Here is an 18,997-nt window from a genome sequence, read left to right as displayed (position 1 = left end):
CATGTACAAGGCATTACGACAGCCTACGCAACCATGGCGCTTGTCTATTGGGCACCCGCACGGAGCCCCAGCGATCTGGATATTTTGTTTACGAACCAGGGTGACTCCAAAAGAGTAAATCGCCTTTGGTTTTTTTTTCAAGACCAATGTGTTTTATTTCTTTAGAAAGATATATGCACCGTTCATCATCTGTTCGATTAAATTAGGCAACGTTTGATCGCTCTCTAAAACATACTATCTGTATTTAATTTGCACATACATATAGTGGGCCAGAATCCTAAAACGTTGCCATACATATAAAAAAAGTTCAGAGTTGCGATGAAGGTTTGTTTAGAGGGATGTTAAGACTATTGAGTTCCAGTCTTACAAGTGGCTGAGCTAGCCGAACAGGAAAATATTTTTGTTCAGTGTAATCAGACCAAAATTGTTTTAAATTGAATCTTTTCCAGAAGTTATGAATTCAATTACAAGTACTTATTACATTGTTTAATCATTAATTCAGAATTGGTTTTTGCTAATTAATTTCTTACCGGAGAGCAAGAAAAGAAAATGTAAGTTTTGGGTTCCACAACATTCAGTCATCTGTTTCATTCCGTTCTTGAGTATGTACTACGTGAATCAGCCCTAAAATCCAGCTGCTAGCCTCAACGTCGGCCTCAATTGCCAAATGCCATTATTTACTCTGAGAAAAAAATTAAATTTTTACTGAATTACGAACAAAACACATGTTCATAAATAATCATACAATTGTTTTTTTCTATAACGTTCTTAATAAGCTATCACAAAATAAAAATATAATCATTACAATTTTAACAATCTGCCAGTTGCAGCAATACGCGCAGAAAACAACAACGTAATTGCTAAGGCAATATCGATTGAATTTTGCACGAGAGTCTCCTCACGTGAAAAATATGGAAGATGTGTTCCGGAGACTGCTGGGAAGAACTGATCCCTATATTTCTTCATTTCAGGGACCAGCTCCGAAAAGAGTGAAAACTTTGCTGTCGGAAGCTGTTGTCCTCTCGGTACTTGCTGGAGAGGATATGAAAAAATTACATGCTGAAAATGTTGCAGGCGATACAGAAGTCAGTGAGGAAGAAGACGAAGAAGTAAATGATATGAAGAGCAAGAAGCGCAAGAGGAAGAAGATTAAGAAGATTTATAAGACTTTCGTTTTTTATTAATATATATATTCTATAATAACGACAATAACACAACAAGCCTGGTAAGAAATTTTTACCATAAAAAGTATAAATATTGCCTGAAAACCTTCTGCGTCTCATTCATTAATTTTTTTCCGTTTTATTTTTGCAGTTTTGAATTTTTTGGTTTTGATAAAAGAAATCAGGAACACCTATTTTTGGCCGTACTGGAGCAGATTTTGAAATTTTCGCCAGGTTTTCAGGATCCTGGATCACTGTGATACGTCTAAAACGAGTACAGAAGAATTTTTCAACTGCGACAGCTGCACTTGCTGAAGCAGAATACGATCACACAGCCTCCAACTATATTAATGCCTTATAGGCACGATATCACGAGATGGAGTCTTGTCCAAAGCAGTTACACCGGCCACGCGTTTTACGTTTTGTGGAGTACAGAGGACGCTGCACTCCTGCAACTGTATTTAATAACATAATTTTATTGATTTTAAATGTGTACAACAACTATATAGCTATTTTCATTGCGACCTAAACAAGCGGACTACTTTTGCTGCTCTGTTGTTTTACTTGGTCGTTTCCTCAAGATTATACTGCCTCGAGAATCCACTGTGTTGAATGCAGAATTGTAAATTATCCTGAGGGCACTGGAGCGGATGATATATGCTGCGATAGCTGAATTCCTGTTGCAGCTCCCTGAGTTTCATTATCTGTTTCATTTTACCCAGTAGATAAAGTTGTCCAGAATATCACGACTCCCATCTCCATCTACGAAGACTGGGAACGGAGGTGTCTTTCTACTGGGTGCCTAGGCACATGGTTATAAAAGGAAACGAACTAGTGGATATAGTAGCCAGCAAGGCGGGTCGCGACTATCCAATGTTCAGTTCGCAATTCCCCAGTGTGCTGCGACCTCACTGTTGAGATACAGTCAGGAGTAGGTGGGAAGCGGAGTGCTGGAAGAGGCAGACAATAAACTGTGTCTCGTAAAGTCCACAACTAGGCCATGGCGTATCCTTTCCAGTCACGTAGGCGGAATGAGGTCCTTCTCATTCGTCTTCACATTGGACACAGCCCTCTGACATATGTCAAATAACTTGTGGGAATTCAGCCAGGTAACACTTTAAGCGACCGCCGATATTTCGGCGGGAGAACACCCCGCCATTTTCAAGGCAAACGTTTGCCTTGAAAATGGCGGGGTGTTCTCCCGCCGAAATATCGGCGGTCGCTGAAAGTGTTACCTGGCTGAACTCCCGGAAGTTATTTGAGAGTTGTATACGCCAGGAGAAACTCAGGTCTCACCTCTAACATATGGTTTCTGGCTCCAATGAGAGCACCCTCCAGTGTGTGGTTATTGCTTTGCACATTGCAGATGCCAGACTGAGATTCATTGGAAGAATCCTAAGGAAATGCAATCCGACAACAAAGGAAGTAGGTTACAGTACGCTTGTTCGCCCAATGCTTGAATACTGCTCAGCAGTGTGGGATCCGCACCAGGTAGGGTTGATAGAAGAGATAGAGAAGATCCAACGGAGACCAGCGCGCTTCGTTACAGGATCATTTAGTAATTGCGAAAGCGTTACGGAGATGATAGATAAACTCCAGTGGAAGACTCTGCAGGAGTGACGCTCAGTAGCTCGGTACGGGCTTTTGTTAAAGCTCCGAGAACATACCTTCACCGAAGAGTCAAGCAGTATATTGCTCCCTCCTACGTATATCTCGCGAAGAGACCATGAGGATAAAATCAGAGAGATTAGAGCCCACACAGAAGCATACCGACAATCCTTCTTTCCACGTACAATACGAGACTGGAATAGAAGGGAAAACCGATAGAGGTACTCACGGTACCCTCCGCCACACACCGTCAGGTGGCTTGCGGAGTATGGATGTAGATGTAGATATAGATCACAGTGCACCACACATCAGTAAACTGTGTTTTACATTCAGGAAAGAGATCAGCAAATCATTTGTTGATCAGTTTGCCCTCTTTTAACTGAAAATCAGGCGAATATCAAAGTGGCTGAGTCATCCACATTTTTTAAGTGTTCGGCCAGTTGGATTTTCCTGTGTGCTTATTTTAACTTTCCTGTTGTACCACTTGTGGTCTTATTGCCACTTGCAGAACATTTCAACGATTCTACGTTATGTTATGCGATGTGAGACTGTGTGACTTTGCGGGTGACAATGAGCGAGGATGTGAGAGAGAGAGTGGAAACATCGAGGACTTAATTCAACTGTTTTCCCACTTTTTAGCCACTTTCAACATATATGTTCCTACCAGTTTTCCTAAGAGCTCCGAAAGCCTCGCCGCTGAGCGCCGGTAAACCACAAACAGATACACACAATCAATGAAAACGGTAACAATGGTAACCCAGTTTTGATATTCTGGTACGTCAGTTTTCGTCAGTATGAAGTCGAACTCAGTTCCGCTACAAAAACCAATATTATAGTCAGTTGCAACATTACAGACGTGCTATGTACAGTAGGCCCCAACCTATAATACGACGAATCACACAGACTGACCTTTTAAGATAACGTTTATTCGTTGCCATTCAGAATTCGCGTCTCACGACAGCAGAATATCGCTCCTTATGGATGTAATAAGTGTGAAAGTTTCGTAGTGTGTAAGCTCACAGGGCAAAATATTATTTAGCCCTTTGAAAGAGGACACTGATCACTTTGGAGCCCTCTTGATGGTGCAGTTTTACCAGTTGGCCGCGTTATCATCCAACCGCGGCGTTAGTCATGGCAGTGAAGTGATGGCAGAGTGGTTGGATGTGGCATGAATACACCGTTATTTAAAATTCCAGGTTTGTCGATGTATCAATACGAACTGCAAAACTTGTCATCAAGGAATTATATACAGCTCAAACCAAGGAATACTGCGTAAAAATATTGTTCGTAAAAATAGCCTAACCGACGTGGAATAGAGAAGAGTATCACTTACTCTCAATGACAATCGGATTCGAAGCATCCAGGAATTGTTGCAGTCAGTAAATGCTGACACAATTCACAGCAGTTTCAAAGCGAATGGTGGCAAGGGAACTGACCTCTTGATTATGTCCCATAAATGTTCAATGGGATTCATGTCGGGTGATCTGGGTGGGCTAGCCATTCGCTCAAATTGTCCAACATTATCTTCAAACCAATGACGAACTACTGTTGTCCAACGATAGGGTGACTTGTCATCCATAAACTTTTCATTATTATTCGGGAAAATGAAGACCATGAACAGCTGCAGATGGGCTTCAAGTAGACGAACAAAAGCATTTCCAGTCAATGATCGGTTCAATCCATGTAAATATAAGCTACAGCTTCTCGCTTCCCGCGACCGGGTTCCCGGGTTCGATTCCCGGTGAGTCAGGATTTTTCTCTGCCTCGTGATGACTGTGTGTTGTGTGATGTCTTTAGGTTAGTTAGGTCTAAGTAATTCTAAGTTCTAGGGGACTGATGACCATAGATGTTAAGTCCCATAGTGCTCAGAGCCATTTCTTGCGCAATGAGCCACACTCGAACCATATCATCAGCTCTTACAGACTCAAATTGTGACTCATCTGACAATGCCACGATTTTCCAGTCGTCTAGAGTCCAACCGATGAGGTAACGAGCCCAGGAGAGACGCTGCAGATGATGTGCTGTTAACAAAGTCACCTCCTTCAGCTGTCTGCTGCCATATCTCATTAACGTCAAATTTCGTTGCACTCTCCTAATGGATTCGTTCGTCGTACATCCCACAGTGATATTATCTCCTGTTGTTTTACGCAATGTTGTTTCTCTGTTAGCTCTGACAACTGTATCCAAACACTGCTGCTCTCAGTCGTTCTGTGATGGCCACTGCGTTTTCCGTAATGATAGGCAATGGCTGAAATTTGGTAATCTTGACACACTCTTCACACTGTGGATCTCGGAATACTGGATTCCCTTACGATTTCCGAAATGGAATGTCCAATGAGAATAGCTCCAGCTAATATTAAGCTTTCAAAGTGTGTTAATACTCGTCGTGAGGAGCCTCACTTCAAAGACTTGTACTCAAGCTAGTGTAACTCTAGCATTTGAGTGGCGTCGGCTTCTTAAGCGTATGATATAATGCCCATAAACCATTACTTGCTTTTGTTTTCGGATAAACTTTCATTTCTGGATTGTTTTAGATTGAGAGACAATCTTCCTGCAGACAAACACCAATGAAAGAAACTGTTTCGATCCAACTCTCTTCATTTGGATCTTTGTCTGCTACATTTTCGATTACGTCTCCTAAGAGGTGGTCAGCCACGGTTACTAGGCCAGAATTTCGCTAAACTTGCAACGTGTGGTGTTCCTGCGACAACTTACCATTCAAAACCGATCTAGGAAGACTGTTGAGGTCAAATAAGACAATGAAAAATAAACATTTCTTTGTAACTGTGATTTTCCCGGTAAGTGTTATAACAAAGAGTAATTACAGCTGTAAGGTAGCTTAGGGAAATGAATGTTTTAAGAGGCTGTGGTTGTTGCTTGCCCCATATCCCTTGACAAATTAATTTTAGCAAGGAGATCTTTCAGATTATCTCGCGGCCGGTACTCCATGGCCGTAGATATTTGCCTTGAAGTTACTGTTCTTTAGCACCACTCAGAAGAAACGTGTGACTTACGGAATGTCACGGATAGGAGCAGTCATGTGGACTACCCTGATTCGTATCAGAACGGGCCACGAACGATATGCAGACACTCTCCACAAGTGAAGAAAATCTGCATCGCCATCGTGTGACATTGGTGCAGAACGACCGACAGTTGCTCACATTAAGGCAAATGCCCCGCACTTACTTATAAGGGTCGTTTTGAAGACTTATTGGCAGTGACGATTGGTGTGCTCCAATACATAAAAAGATACTGATATCCATACATAGCTATTTTCATTTCGATTATTTTATGCTGAAAAGCTAGGTTTAAAAGTTGAAGTGTAGTGATTTTGTAACGCTCGTATATGACTTCCCAACAGGTAAATAAATAAATGTTGCCTGCTTATCGATATGTGCTACATTTCAGTAAAACTATAACATTCATAGGTCTCGTATTGTTTGTGAAAGTTTTAATTAGTTTTCATCGAACGTGGAAATGTGGTCTGTAGATGGCACAGAAATATATTTAGTTAATTTTGCAAAGAATTTGATACGGAGGAAACTAAACTATACTTCGTACAACAGAAGAACTAAAGACATTGGACAACTGGAACACTACCAAGTAAATGATGTTTGATGATGCCCTTGTTCAAAAATAACGGTAACATTTAATTGTTATTTTGTCTATGACAGACCAATCGTGACTGCTCTTCAGTTAAAGTCTTTTAGGTGAGACCGCAAACCGTCACACATACCTTTAAGAGAACTGCGTTTTATTGTCATAATCGAATTTGCGCCATTACTTCCATCTTCAAATAACTTCACTTGTTCTATTGCACAATTAGTATCGTTGGAAACATGCCGTCTGCATCTCCACTGCATGAGGATATCGGTGTTTTTAGCATCCATTTATATACTACCCTAATGACTAATACGAATGTAAGAACACTAGCATATTCTTGTGTATGTAAGGTACCCGTAGAGCATACGAAATGGTGCTAACATTATATCGTACTGTTGCAGGTGAGTCGTTGCTGACAGTACTGATTGTGGAATAAAGCAAATAAATGTAGCCAAGTGATAATGGTTGTAATAGGCTGAATTCTGTTATGTAAATATAAGACAGCTTTCTAAAAATATTATTGCCGTTTGCGGCCTCCCTCCACCGTCTTTCAGCTTCTCATTCACTACTTAACTGAGTAAACAGATACTTTATTTCAGTAATACGTTTCCTATACATTAATGCCGACTATTGCCATTGCCTAAATGGTATAGTGTCAACGAAGGCGCTGGTATCTGACCTCGTGTATGCGTGAACGCCGCAGTTATCATCTCAACATCAGATGTCATGAAGCTGAATATTTTTTGTCACTGGATACGCACTGTTTACTGTCAAATAGATTATTCCTAGATAGTGGAATATGTGTCTTGAACCCTCGTTAGACAACGATACTGATGCGGACCCTGCAACTGGCACACAGTTAGTATTTCGTCTCGGAAATGCAGTACTAGCTCCGCAAGCCGTACCGGCAACAGGACCATGCAGAGGTAGGAGCGAATCCTTTTACATACGTGGGCACCAGTCAGGTCGTCTCAAATCGCTACCATTGATATACCATAATACCTCACGCTATAACTACCTGACAATAACGATGCTGCTTCTGCATTCCTATTTCACGTAAGTTATTATTGGACTGTTTTCTTTATTTTACAACAGCCTCGGTAACCCCGCACTTTCGTTTGTAGTTCGATGGGCTCAGTGTACAGATGCATCTGCAAAGATTCAAAACCGTAGACTGAGCGTTGTGGCTGCTCAAATCACGTGCTACAAAAATCAAAATTGCAATTTAACCACAGATACTCAAAGGAGGTAGGAAGATAGGGATCTATCCTGATGGACAGACTTGTGATTGGCACGTAATATTAATTTCCAGTAAAGAACAAATTTCATTATTACTGAATTACGAAATCGGAATAACAACATAAAATTTAATTCGGACCTTTGTCCTCTTAAGAGAATATGCTACTGCCTTTAACCGTCTGCCATGAATTAATCTAACAAACAATATTTTAAAGATAATAATTAGATCTGATTGCAAAAGCATCACAGACAGTCAGCACCATAAGTCCGCTGTTCAGTTCATTGCTTACGTAACCAGAATTTACGCAACACTAATGATTCACTTTGTGGTACAAAAAAACGATCTCGTCCTTCCAGGCGAACAGGCAGGATACTTAACTAAGGGATGGGAGCACGGTTTATACACGGTGGTACTCGGAACAAACAAGTAGAAAGCACCGCCAAGCAATTTAGAAGACGATCAGGCTGAAAACCAGGGCAGAAAACAAGCCGCACACACACACGGTCTCAGCCTGCCCGCCAAGGTTACGAACCCCATCTGCCCCACATACCAGACCATTTCTGCAACAGCAAATAATTGACGAGGCAAACAAATTCAACTCGTTATTTAGCTTTTCAAGACCATGCGAGGCTTACAAACTACATGACTACCTGTAACCTAACTGACAACAAAACTGAGACATTTACGGAATAAAAGAAGAATTAAAATTACAGCGACTTACAAATCTCTGCCCTTCATATTAAAAGAAAGACTAAAACCAAAACTTGGTAAAGACCACATTAATTAACATAATCCATCAAATTAACACTGCAAGGAATCTTTAAAACAAGCAGTAAGCAACGCTTGGAAACCTTAGACTTCGTAAGTTCAGTAAAACACTCTCTTATTCAGAACCATCCTTTACTGATCCACGGCAGATACAACATGCCACCATACGTTTCACAAATCTTCACATCTTAACAGCAGCATATGAATCATACGTAACTTAATACTTCCAGTTACGAGATTAGAAGACGTCCAGCCTGAGATGACGGACCCGCCACCGTTCGGCACGCAAAAGCGTCGAATAATCAGCACCGTACACTCGGCGCCCGGCAAAATTGTGAGGAAGGTGAGGATTCGGGGCCCAGGCACAGCGGATAGAGACGAGGGCCTGCCTTCAAAACACGTTGGCTCGTTGAACGCTGACCAGCGAGAGAGCTCGGCCACACACCAAGCCGGAAAACCAAAGGCGGAACAGTCAGAGATATAACACCAAACGAGTGTCGATATCAGCGACGCAAGTGGAGCTTAACTAGAGCCAGTCACCACGGCAATTATTTACTGTTACAATTTCATCACAGTGTTAAGTTGCAGCTATAGGACTACAATAGAATGATTATGTATGTGGAGAATTTTAATGCTTCCCTCTATCTTGCATTAAATAATAATCACCGTTTATTGGTCCCTAGACCGTTTAAGCACATAAACCGCACTCATATTTCTGAAGGCAGTCAAAATTAAGCACACGAAGCCTAGCAATCGTCGTTAACCATCTAAACTGGTGTGATTATCCATTTCTTCATTTGATAAGTTTCTCTCTTCAGTCCTGCATATCTTCCCCACTTTGGAAGTCATTGAAGTGCTCGTTCAGACGTTTTCCTGTTTTAGTTCCTCAGTTAACCAGGACAGAAGACTAAATTGGCGGTAATAAACGACTAGTAGCATCTTTTCTCCACGCATTCAGGCACAAACTGTACTACAATCAAACACAAGGTCCACTTACACCCATTGTACTGTTACCATGACACAACGCTCCATAACAATCCTACAATTGCCAAACGACCAATGACAATAACGTTAGAAACACGCTAAACGCGGTACGCTTTAGTTTTTTGTGGTGAGTGCTTTCTTGACAGACCTACTGAAATGAAAACTCGCTTCTGTTCCTTGTCAACTGCATGTCAGTATCCAACATCTGAATCACTGCTTTGGCACACATCGGGTACATTTTACAATTATTTAAGTTTTAGATAACAGCCTTCACACATTTAATTTTTGAGATCTTTTCGGCGGTGATTAAATTCAGTGCTATACTGAAGTTTCCAAAGTCCCAAAATATATACGTAATTGCGTTCCAGAGCCCGTGGGAAATCTCGCCAAAAAAAGAAAAATCACCGTACCTGTTGGTTCCTAAAATCATTCCGCATTTTGCATATATTCATTTCTCTCTGTTGACTCATTCAGAAGGTGATATGTATCTAATGCAGATAGATTTGGCCTACGCGCTCGAGGAATACTATCCAATTACTCACTCTGCATGTAATGATCCGCATAGAATAAGAGTATATGGCAAACGGCCGTAAAATGCTCCTATCGGAACAAAAAAAATTTCGAATATGTTTCTGGTTATTTAAGAGACTCTGACTGAGAAATGGGGTACTAGCTGTGTTATTCTAACTTCATCAACGCCTTTAAAAAATTTTCTAAAAAATTTTGGAATGAAAACATACTCGTATTAGTGTCTTTATTGAACATGCAAATTACCTCAAACTTCGAACTTCAACAAGATTCCCTTACTAACTTACACTCGCCGCGCGGTGTAGCCGCGTAGTCTACGGATGAGGCGCCTTGCCACGGTTCACGCCGCCCCTCCCCCACGTCGGAGGTTCGAGTGCTCCCTCGGACATGGGGTGTGTTTTGTGTTTAGCGTAAGTTAGTTTAAATTAGATTAAGGAGTGTGTAAGCATGGTGACCGATGACCTCAACAGTTTGGTCCCATAGGCACTTACCACCACTCACGCACACCAGTCCATCACTATAAGTCGCTCATACTCATTCATTCCTAGTCTCCCTTTCTCACTCACTCACTCAGTCTAACTCATTGTCTTTATCTCTTAGTATCACTCTGTCATTGTCTCCTGTGTCACACCCACAGACCCCTTCGTTCTATCCCGCAATGCAATCTCGTCTCACTGTCTGCCTCTTGCTCTCTCTTTCTGCTAATATCTTATTCCTTCCTGCCTATTGCTGTTGTCTCTTCTCACTGTCACTGTTAATCTCGTCCTCGTTGTCGTTTTCATAAACTATTTCTCTCATTATCACTGGCTATTACGCACCTCCAATTCCTTTTCTCCTTATCCCCCCTTCCCCTCCTTGGCACTGTCTCCCACAATCTTTTCCTAGCACTGTTCTGTCACCGTCAACTACGTTCCATTGTCTTTCTCTCACTCTGCTATTATCTTCTTCGCCCTTTCTATAACACAACCACTGTCTACTATCTTCCAGTATTTATTACTTTTCCGATTCTTTTCCATTGTCACTGTCTTCTTCTCTCAGAGCACAAAAATGTGTGAATATCTTTCCATACCAAAATTTTTGGAAACATTTTTAAAGGTTCTGAGGAAGGTAGAATGCGGCATCTGGTACCTCACTTTTAAGTCAACAGCCTTTTAAATAAACAGAAACATATTCTAATTTTTTGTGATCCGACAAGACCATTTTCTTCTAGTTTTCTTCTTTGCCTTGCTGCAGCAGAGCAGGTCACTCATAGGAGAAGAAATGTCATGGTCACTAACATGTAGATAGTTTACTTATGTGAAAGCAAAATAATGCAAAACTAATTTTGCACCTCAGACCGGATTTTATGACCCAAAAAAATATTTGTGTTTCAGTACTACAACACGAGGTTTACAGATGACAACGCAGACCATTTACAGTATATTCCTCCGAGTTACGTCACTTTGTAAACTACGTTTTCGAATGACACCATATTTTTTCGTGCGTAGCTTCCGTGTGCAGATTAGGTAACTCTGAACCTCTGCATCTCGGATTTTGGTGAAGATACGAAGAAAATTTCAAGATTGTACGAGATTAGCATCTTAGGAATACACCATAAAAATTACAACCATTTTCTGCGCATAGTAATCTTGGATTCAGCTGGATTTTGCCCCGCTGGTGACGAAAATGTAGGAAGAAAATTTATTGCGGTTCCCCGAAGAACCGCAGATGACCTAGCGGTCCCTCAGTAAGTCCTATGAAGCACACCGTAGACCACTTCAAATGCAAAAAGCACCAACTGATTTGCTCCTTTTTATCTAAGCAAGAGAAGGTGTGTAATATTCATACTTTGACCCCGTACTGAACGATAGTGGCATCAGGACGATGCTTCTGTTTGGTGTACAAATGGTCCCTAGCCCAAGGGCTGTCCAAAACCGTTAATCCTATTTTTTACCATTGACGGAACCCAAGGTATGAGTACCGCAAATTTCTATTTTTAAGTGTGGATTTTTAAACACATTAGGTATTTACTTGCTGTCTCATGCATACCGATGACAGTGTAACGAATTATTTAACACATGGTTCTTATGATACACTGCAACATAACTAAGTATCTCCATGCAGCTGAAATGAGGTCTTATTTAAAATGCCTGTTGACCGAAACCACAGCCTAATTTTTCAATAAAATGAGACTATCCGTGATATGCTGTGGGGTGCAAATAACAGGTATTCTAAGGCAACAATAAATACTTTCATTTAATGCAAAACTTTGCGCTTTATTTCTTGGCGTTATTAAATCCTGAAGTGCATGCAGGAGGGAAAAGAATGCTATAGTATACCTTAGGTTGCTCCAGCACGCCAGTGGGCGCCGGCTTCCGAACATCGCATAACAACTCAGGACACCAAGCGATAGAAGCTCTGGAACACACAAAAAGTATGTGATACATTTCAAATAAGAGATCTCACACATACAACGAGATGTTAGACAACTGCAAGAGTGTCTCTGGACTGGAACCGTTTAACAAATACTGACTTATTAGTTATTTCGTATAAGTTAAGCGCATATTAAGTTCTGCTGGTTTTTAAATAATTATATTTTACACAAGGAAGTGAAATGAAGAAAAACGAATTTTCAACGACGAGTATAACTCTGCTAAGATAATGACGTACCTATTCCAAACCGGCAGGTACAGTTTGCAGGGGAATAACTATCTGATCATTAACCTTATTCGCCGTGTAGTTTTATTACCACGCAGAAAGAAGGATCCTTTATTGTATGATTATATAATAGCAGAAGTAACCCTGGCAGCAGTTACTTCTGTAAAATATCTGGGAGTATGTTTGCGGAAAGATTTGAAGTGTAATGATCATATAAATTTAATTGTTGATAAGGCGGGTGCCAGTTTGAGATTCATTGGGAGAGTCCTTAGAAAATGTAGTCCATCAACAAAGGAGGTGGCTTACAAAACACTCGTTCGACCTGTACTTGAAGATCCAAAGAAGAGCGGCGCGTTTCGTCACAGGGTTATTTGGTAAACGTGATAGCGTTACGGAGATGTTTAGCAAACTCAAGTTGCAGACTCTGCAAGAGAGGCGCTCTGCATCGCTGTGTAGGTTGCTGTCCAGGTTTCGAGAGGGTGCGTTTCCGTATGAGGTATTGAATATATTGCCCCCACCCCCCCTATTTATACCTCCCGAGGAGATCACGAATGTAAAATTAGAGAGATTCGAGCGCGCACGGAGGCTTTCCGGCAGTCGTTCTCCCCGGCAAACCATACGCAACTGGAACAGGAAAGGGAGGTAATGACAGTGGCACGTAAAGTACCCTCCGCTACACACCGTTGGGTGGCTTGCGGAGTGTAAATGTAGATGTAGATGATAGATGTAGATTGTTTCTGAAAAGCTGATTTGAATGAAACGGATTTCTAAACGTATTTGATTAAATTCAAAACTTTTTGTAAAACATTAGTTTTAGAGTAATAGTTCTAAAAAAACTCTCCAAATCCCATAAATAAAAATTTTGCAATTGCAGAAATTGGTAAGAATGTTGTGGAATTCTGAATCCTGAACTGAAATATTTGAAACGGTGAGAATGAATGAAAATTTTTTACATCATTGAGAACTTTCAGCATCGGAAAGTGAAATCATAATGTTTAGAAGCCCCATCACGAAACGTTAGCCGTTTTTGTAAGGGGCAGCCAAATGAAAATGATCTATTTGTACAATGTCTTCTTCTTTAGACGTGCATGCCTGGTACGTGAATCCTGGTAAGGCTGCGAGCACTTAGGGGCACTGACACTGTGGCACATGGAGGCCTGGGTCTGTTCTGGAACCGCGCACGGATGGCCGAGACCGTTAAAGCGACCGCACGCGACGAGCGAGAAATCCGGTTTCGAGTCCCGGTCGGGCATAACTTTTCTTGTGTCACCAATATATATTCTTTCAATACCTAATACAGCTCATGTCAAAACATTGGCAATTGCTACTAATATTTCGAAATGAAAACGAGACAGATGGAAAAAGAGTAAGTAAACATTTTACGGTTTCAGCGGTAACCGCCATACTGTTAATACTCTAATCCCATTGCGAGGCAAGACAGTGAATGACTTAATGGAAAAATGTTTGTGGCTGCCTGTGAAACCATGTTTTTCACAAAGGCGTACATCTCTTCGTCTGAAGGGAATCGACGGCCACGAATGTCTGTCTCCAGGTTTTCAAAAGTATGGAAATCGGCAGGGGGAGAAATCGGGGACCTGTGGAAGGCTTCACTGAGAAATTTCTTCAGTGTAGTCGAACAAACTAGAAATCTCTTAAAGCGAGTACTTTTGAAATAATATTTTTTTTCCATTTTTCCTGTTTTCATTTTATTGTACCTTGTACAACTCGCACGCGGAAGTGAGCCACAACCATTTCGGACTCCTGATGACGTACAAGAGGAATTTTCCTACCAACAAGGGAAACAAAAGGGAAGGCCTTGACGGTCCAGTAACACAAATTCTTTTTTTTCTTACTCCTCTCTAAAATAGTAATTTCAGATACAAGCAGAGGATGATGAATTTTGAACTGTCGTTGCGTAATGGGAGAGGGCGATAAGTAGGAAAAAATTGTTAATAATTTCTGGAAGAAGTATTTCATGTTTCATTTAAGAACGTCCCAACTGCAGCACCTGGGAAATCGATTTAAATGAGATTGATGCTCATGACCGTGGTTTACCGTTAAGAGGCACGACACCCACAACCAGTCTCAGCCGCACAATAAGAAAAAATACACAAATACTGAACTTTCTAGCACTCAGTCTTTGCACTGTATTCGTTCTACACTTCCGTGGCTATAGTTGCTGCTCGCTCGGGCTAGTGCAGTTGTTATTGATATTTCCTTAACTATTGTTACAAAGTAATTACGACGACTTACGTTGCTTACAATATTGTTCAAAGAATATATGTAACATATTTTTAATTCAGTGAACAATGTTTTCAAATCCTGATTCTTTCACCATGACCTACGCCATAGGCTTATTTCGTTTCTAAGAATCCACCCACACTTTTCTTGGTCCTCCTACGGACCATGTACCTAGAGGTCTGAAATATGAGGTTTGTTTAGCTAGTCTCGAATACGGCATTGTTTGTAGATGCTCTAATTTGCTCCGCCGATTAAACTTGATCTTCTTACTCATAGCATATTCTCGAAGCTCTGCTCTTATGTTTTCATTTCTTTGACTGCTTAGTTTAATGCAGCATTTCACTTCTCTCAGAAAGTTCATTTTAGCCTCTTGGACATTAGTTTCTTGCGTTATAGCAATTGTTCCACTGCTAAATATCATTGTAGAGAGGTCCATTACGTCGTAAAAGTTGATTTTCATATCTTTGAAACTTTGTTCCTCAATTTTCTATCGACGGTTTGCATTTCATTAGATATTTCAGATGCCTGTTTTCAATGTTCAGTTCATTGTGGAAGTTCATAATATTTCCGAGATAACTGAGTTGACTAACTTGTTCCATTGTTTTAATTCTTATTGCGATCTTAGTATTCTGTTTGAAAGTCATTACTACTCTACATGGAGAGGATATATTTTATATTATATTCTGAAGAAGGCTGGCTCGATCTATAGATGGACCTTACTATCGAAGTTTCGCTGTGTTGTACGATTATATTGTCGTCTGCAAAAATATTATATTTAAACATATTTCATGTGACAATCTCAAGTCTGAATCTGTTTGCTGTTTCTATGTGTCAACTGTATTATCGTAAACGTACATATTAAAAAGCGTGAGTGAGAAGTACATCTTTCTCGGAGCCTAGATTTGTAGGCAAGTCTTGTGAAATAGCAAGCTTAGTTTTTACTTTTATTTCTACAACTCTATACCGGCTTTATATTGCTGAGGATATCCTTTCTTGTATGGTGTATTCCATAATATTTTTCCATCTACATGACCGAAAACTTTCTGTGCGTCTATAAACGCGAGGTGTGTTACCATTTAAGTCTGAAAATATTGTGGTTTAATTTGCATTGTAAACTGAAATGAAAATGTTCTCATCTCCTCTGGAATAATCTAGTGCAGTGCGCAGCTTTTTCATTGCTGCTTGAAGATGAGACAAGTATTTGCTCTTTGGGTCATCTTTTGGTATTCTTTCGTTTTATTAGCGGCGTCCGGAGAGGCGGAACGTTAGTAAACACAAGCAGAGGCGAATTTTAGGGCCGCAGTTATGAGTCATACTGCTGAGTTAATTTTCCCAGGAGAATTTTTATTTAGGTTCCTTATTGCTGTGGCTCCCACGAGTCATATTACATGAAATTTAGTTTCGGGATCTGAGGACACTGAATAACTCAAGCGTAATTTCAATGTTAAGTGAGGGAACTGACACAAGCTGCCCTATTATAAGACAGTCTAGCTTCTGTGTTCCTCGAATTTATATTACGTGTCAGTGAGGAAGGAAGTATATTAGTCTGTAATCCGAATGAACAGTTTTGAAAAACTGTGTACGGCACCAGTGGCACATTGAAATATTTAGATTTGGGAACATAGACGGTTACTGAGCACAGCGCATCGAATAAAGATAAAATTGAGTTTGATGAAGGAAAACTCGTTTATAACTCATCAACTGACCGTAAATCTGCCATTACGTAGAAAGTAAAGATTAAAGTGAACCATTATTTTATCCATGTAATGGTGATTTCAATAATGAAAATTACACCAGTTACTTATGTTTAATGCTCAACACAACGCATTTAGAAAATGTATTGCAATTTTCAAATGCATTTGTGCATTTTCTCCATGAATATGTTTGATGATCGAACTTCGTGGCAGATTAAAACTCTGGACGGACCGGGATTCGAACTCGAGACCTTTGCCTTTCGAGGGTCAAGCTGTGAGGACAAGTCATCATGCTTGGATAGCTCAGCTGAAAAGGACAAAATGGTATTTTGGCGTTTTCTCCTGAATGGACACGCGAAGCTGCAACAGCATAAGAAATACAGGGTGAGTTACCTAACACTACCGCTGGATATATTTCGTAAACCACATCAAATACTGACTAATCGATGCAACAGACCTAACGTGAGGAGAGGGGCTAGTGTAATTGGTTAATACAAACCACAAAAAAGCACGGAAGTACGTTTTTTAACACAAACCTACGTTTTTTTTTAAATGGAACCCCGTTAGTTTTGTTAGCAGATCTGAACATATAAACAATTACGTGATCAGTGCCGTTTGTTGCATTGTAAAATGTTAATTACATCCGGAGATATTGTAACCTAAAGTTGACGCTTGAGTACTACTCCTCCGCTGTTCGATCGTGTGTATCGGAGAGCACCGAATTACGTAGGGATCCAAAGGGAACGGTGATGGACCTTAGGTACAGAAGAGACTGGAACAGCACATTACGTCCACATGCTTTTTGTTGGTCTTTTTCACTAACCATGTACATTACTATGAGGGGTGAGGTACACGTACACACGTGGTTTCCCTTTTCAATTACGGAGTGGAATAGTGTGTCCCGACATGTCAGGCCAATAGATGTTCAGTCTGGTGGCCATCACTTGCTGCACACATTGCAATCTCTGGCGTAATGAATGTCGTACACGCCGCAGTACATCTGGTGTAATGTCGCCGCAGGCTGCCACAATACGTTGTTTCATATCCTCTGGGGTTGTAGGCACATCACGGTACACATTCTCCTTTAACGTACCCCACAGAAAGAAGTCCAGAGGTGTAAGATCAGGAGAACGGGCTGGCCAATTTATGCGTCCTCCACGTCCTATGAAACGCCCGTCGAACATCCTGTCAAGGGTCAGCCTAGTGTTAATTGCTGAATGCGCAGGTGCACCATCATGCTGGTACCACATACGTCGACACCAACTGCACCCGCTTCCCCTGTGACAGGCCTGTTACGGACCCGTTTGCGTGCTACGACCATACCTGTTGCATACAGTTGGCGGTAGATGTTTTTCAATGTGCGGCACGTCGGATGCTCTCTGTCCGGGAACCGTTCTGCGTACACCCTGCACACTTCAGCTGCATTTCGTCGACAATCGCCATAGATGAGTATCATCTCCGCCTTTTCAGAGTTCGAATACACCATGGTCACAGTTCCTACAACACTACACTATCACAGACGTCTGGTAACACGGTGTACTACAGTTGGTCTGCGTGCAGAGACGAATGCAGAATAACAATAGCAGCAAGCGCTACATGCGGACACTGCGACAGCTAGACCAAGCCACAAGCAAGCCACACTCGTAAACACGGTCGTCATCGTAAACATGACCCGACAGATGCTGCTCGCCGACCGAGGCAGATGTTTGTTACAACACGCAACTGAACGTCAGAGGTTCCAAGCGTCCACTTTACTTCATACTTCCGTGCATTTTTCTATGGTTTGTATTAAACAATTACACTAGCCCCTCTCCTCACGTTCGGTCTTTGGAATCGGTTCGTCAGTATTTGATGTGGTTTACGAAATATATCCAACGGTAACGTTAGGTGACTCACCCTGTATAGGCAAGACCACGCTAATTATATGCGGATGACATTTACCGACCCGCTGGCCAGATGGGGTGTGATGGGTGAGAGATGAGATAGACGAAGTAAACAGAAACAGACGTCGATCACACTTAACGGAACCTTAGTTATCTTCGAGAAGACGACCCAGTCATACGCCAACGTCTGGAGAACGAGTCGCTAGATGGCTCTATTGCTCTATCGACCGTCGGGTAGAGTTCAGGTGTCGCCACCGACTTGAATTTCATTTCATTGGTAGAGGAGCATGTTTATTTTGTATTTGTACTGTCAGCGATGTCGTCCTGTCATTTTCGTCTGGGCATTTTCAATTTTATTCATTTCCATTACTTAATTAATTTCTACTAGCCACTATTTGTTATAACTTGCACATTCTAGAAAAAAAACAAGAAGTTGGTAGAGCACTTGCCCGAAAAAGGCAAAGATCCCGAGTTCAAAATTATTTTACAAAAATAAGAAAAAAATTGGTCGAACTTTTGCTCGCAAAAGGCAAAGGTCGCGAGTTCGAATCTCGGACCGGCACATAGTTTTAATCTGCCAGGAAGTTTCACATCAGCACACATTCCGCCAATAAGTGAAAATTTCATTATGTTTGATGATGTTTGCAT

General features: G+C 41.1%; 1 protein-coding gene across 3 annotated transcripts in view; it reads right to left on the bottom strand.

The window, feature by feature from the left end:
• Positions 1-18,997, bottom strand: part of LOC126281604 (uncharacterized) — a 1,096,782-nt gene that overhangs the window by 727,794 nt on the left and 349,991 nt on the right. For all 3 annotated transcript variants that reach the window (XM_049980710.1, XM_049980711.1, XM_049980709.1), the window contains one exon: positions 12,213-12,291. The gene's annotated coding sequence lies outside the window, so the exon portion shown is untranslated. The remainder of the gene's footprint in view (positions 1-12,212; positions 12,292-18,997) is intronic.

This window comes from Schistocerca gregaria, chromosome 7 (assembly GCF_023897955.1).
Source record: "Schistocerca gregaria isolate iqSchGreg1 chromosome 7, iqSchGreg1.2, whole genome shotgun sequence".
Lineage (NCBI taxonomy): Eukaryota > Metazoa > Arthropoda > Insecta > Orthoptera > Acrididae > Schistocerca > Schistocerca gregaria.
Note: the sequence above shows the minus strand (reverse complement) of the source record. Positions and strands in the feature narration are given on the sequence as shown.